Source organism: Cebus imitator, unplaced genomic scaffold (genome assembly GCF_001604975.1).
Source record: "Cebus imitator isolate Cc_AM_T3 unplaced genomic scaffold, Cebus_imitator-1.0 Scaffold832, whole genome shotgun sequence".
Lineage (NCBI taxonomy): Eukaryota > Metazoa > Chordata > Mammalia > Primates > Cebidae > Cebus > Cebus imitator.
This window is the reverse complement of record NW_016108147.1, coordinates 2325-6534: the sequence shown is the minus strand read 5'-3', so window position 1 is coordinate 6534 and position 4210 is coordinate 2325.

Sequence of the window (4210 nt, the reverse complement as noted above, 5' to 3'; positions counted from 1 at the left end):
CGTGACAAAAACAAGCAATAGGAAAATAATTCCCTATTTAATAAATAATGCTGGGAGAACTGGCAAGCATAGGCAGAATAGAGAAACTGGATTCTTTTCTTACACCTTATACAAAAATTAACTCAAGATGGATTAAAGACTTATATTTAAAACCCCAAACTATAAAAACCCTAGAACAAAACCTAGGCAATACTATTCAAGATACAGGCAAGGGCAAAGGTTTCATAATGAAAATGCCAAAAGCAACTGCCACAAAAGCCAAAACTGACAAATGGGATCCAACTAAACTAAAGAGCTTCTAGACAGGAAAAGAAACCCTCATCAGGGTGAACAGGCAACCTACAAAGTGGAAGTCAATTTTTGCAATCTACCCATCTGACAGAAGTCTAATATTTAGAATCTACAAGGAGCTTAAACAAATTTACAAGAACAAAACAAACAACTCCATTAAAAACTGGGCAATGAGGGGGATCCCAAGATGCCAGAATAAGAGGCAGCTCTGGAAAGCAGCTCCCAGCGAGAGAGACACAGAAGCCAAGTGGTCTCCACAATTCCAAATGAGGTACCAAGTTCATTTTGTGGTCTGGTTGGACAGTGGGTACAAACCAAATAGGACAAATTGAGGCAGAGTGGGGCACTGACCCACCCAGGAGGTGCATGCAACTGACCAGAGGACCAGGGGATCTCCCCCTCTGGGACTTCAGTTCAGATACAGTGCTCCACCCAAGCCCTCTACAACACACAGAACAGGAGATCTTCGCTGGGCTGAAAAGCCTCAGTGATCTGCCTGAGCAGGGAAGAACAGCAACATCAGCTGGTGCCAGGGCTGTCAGCATAGATATAAGCAGAAGCACTGGCTGATGCAAAAGCCAGAAAGCCAGCTGGACAGAGCCACCCACTCCCCAGAAAGAAGGGGAACTGAAAGCAGGGAAATAGCTCATATGGCAGGATGGGGTCGCCCCTGCACAAAGCCCAGCAGGCTAAAAAACTCTCACTCCAGAGAGTCACACCCAGAACATCAGTTAGAGAACAACGAGGAATGACAGAGCTCAGCAGGGGGAAGGGAAGCCGCCATTGCAGAAGCCGGCCTAATTTTCCTGAGTAAATGAAAGACAACGCAGCAACTCCACTGAATCTGTGGCAGCCCAGCAGCGCCTCTGCAGGCAGGAAAAGGAAAGGCCGCCTCCCCAGGCAGCTACCTGAAATCAAAACTATATAAATCCAAGGAGTTGGGAAGAAACGAGCACAAGAAGAATGAAACCATCAAAAACCAGACCTCCTCTCCTCCACCATGAGATCATAACTCATCATCCGCAAGGGAACAAAGCTGGACAGAGAGCGAATTTGATGAATTGACAGAAGCGGGCTTCAGAGGGTGGGTAATAAAAAACTTCTCTGAGTTAAAGGAACATGTTCTATCCCAATGCGAAGAAACTAAAAACCTTGAAAAAAGGTTAGAAGAAATGATAACTATAATAAACAGCTTAGAGAAGAGCATAAACGTCTTGATGGAGCTGAAAAACACAGCACAAGAACTTCAAGAAGCATACAGAAGTTTCAATAGCTGAATAGATCAAGCAGAAGAAACGATGTCAGAGACTGAAGATCAACCCAATGAAATAAAATGAGAAGGCAAGAAAAGAAAACAAAGAGTGAAAAGAAATGAACAAAACCTTCAAGAAATATGGGATTATGTGAAAAGACCTAATCTATGCTTGATCGGTGTAAGGGAAGATGACGGGAAGAATGAATCCAAGCTGGAAAACACTCTTCAGAATATTATCCAGGAGAACTTCCCCAACCTAGCAAGGCAGGCCAACATTCAGGAAATACAGTGAATACCACAATGATACTCCTCTAGAAGAGCAACCCCAAGGCACATAATCGTCAGATTCACCAGGGTTGAAAATAAGGAAAAAATGCTAAGGCCAGCCAGAGAGAGAGGTCGGGTCACCCACAAAGGGAAGCCCATCAGACTCACAGTGGATCTCTCAGCAGAAACCCTACAAGCCAGAAAACTGGGGGCCAAAATTCAACATCCTAAAGAAATTTGAACACAGAATTTCATATCCAGCCAAACTAAGCTTCATAAGTGATGGAGAAATAAAATCCTTTATGAACAAGCAATTGCTGAGAGATTTTGTCACTACCAGGCCTGCCTTGCAAGAGCTCCTGAAGGAAGCACTAAACACAGAGAGGAAAACCCAGTACCAGCCACTGCAAAAGAACCAAATGGTAAAGATCAACGATGCAGTGAAGAAATTATGCCAACCAAAGGGCAAAACAACCAACCACTAATAAAACGGCAGGATCAAATTCACACATAACAATATTAACACTACATGTAAACAGAGTAAATGCCCCAAACAAAAAACACAGACTGGCAAATTGGATAAAAAGCAAGAAGCATCACTGTGATATATTCAGGAGACCCATCTCACATGCAAGGACACACATAGACTCAAAATAAAGGGATGGAAGAAGATTTACCAAGAAAATGGAGAGAAAAAAAAAAGCAGGGGTGGCAATCCTAGTCTCTGATAAAATGTAATTTAAACCAACAAAAATCAAAAGAGACAAAGAAGGGCATTACATAATGGTAAAAGGATCAATACAACAAGAAGGACTAACTATTCTAAATATATATGCACCCAATACAGGGGCATCCAGATACATAAAGCAAGTCCTTAATGACCTACAAAGAGACTTAGACTCCCACACAATAATAGTGGGAGACTTTAACACTCCACTGTCAATATTAGACAGATCAATTAGACAGAAAACTAACAAGGATATCCAGGACTTGAGACTCAGACCTGGAGCAAGCAAACCTAATAGACATTTACAGAACTCTCCACCCCAAATGCATAGAATATGCATTCTTCTCAGCACCACACTGCACTTTAAAATTGATCACATAACTGGAAGTAAATCACTCCTCAGCAAATGGAAAAGAATGGAATCACAACAAAGAGTCTCTCAGACACAGGGCAATCAAATTAGAACTCAGGTTTAAGAAACTAACTCAGAACCACACAACTTCATGGAAACTGAACAACTGGCTCTTGAATGTTGACTGGATAAACAATGAAATGAAGGCAGAAATAAAGACGTTCTCTGAAACCAAGGAGAACAAAGACACAACATACCAGAATCTCTGGGACACATTTAAAGCAATGTCTAGAGGGAAATTCATAGCAATACACTCCCATATGAGAAGCAAAGAAAGATCTACAATCGACACCCTGTCATGAAAACTGAAAGAGTTAGAGGACCAAGATCAAAAAGACTCAAAAGCTAGCAGAAGACAAGAAATAACTAAGATCGGAACAGAACTGAAGGAGATAGAGACACAAAAAATTCTTCAAAAATCAACAAATCCAGGAGCTGGTTTTTTTGAAAAGATCAACAAAATCAATAGACCTCTGGACAGACTAATAAAAAAGAAAAGAGAGAAGAATCAAATAGGTGCAATAAAAAACGATAAAGGGTACATCACCGCAGATTAAACTACCATCAGAGATTACTACAAACAACTCTATGCACACAAGCCAGTAAACCTGAAAGAAATGGGTAAATTCCTGGACACTTGCACTCTCCCAAGACTAAATCAGGATGAAGTTGAAACCCTGAATAGACCAATAACAAGGGCTGAAGTTGAGGCAGAAATTAACCTACAAACTATAAAAAGCCCAAGTCCAGATGGGTTTACAGCCGAATTCTACCAGAGGTACAAGGAGGAGCTGGTACCATACCTTCTAAAACTATTACAAACAATACAAAAAGGGGGAACCCTCCCCAATCCATTTTATGAGACCAAAATCATCCTAATACCAAAACCGGGCAGAGATGCAAGAAGAAAAGAAAACTTCAGGCCAATATCCATGATGAACATCGATGCAAAAATCTTCAGTAAAATACTGGCAAACAGAATGCAACAGCAAATCAAAAAGCTTATTCATCATCATCAAATAGGCTTCATCCCAGTGATGCAAGGATGGTTAAACATATGTGTTGTATTTGACCGAGTGTAGAAAGTTATCACAAGACAAAAGTATGCCAGATTTGCAGGGTCATTTATTATGCCGGCGACCACAGAGGACTCACGTCTCTCCAACCTGTGGTGGCAACAGGAGGGTGCCACGATTTTTTATACCCGAAAAACCACCTTGGGAGTGGGGGTGAGGGGCAGGGATGGGGATGAAAAGGC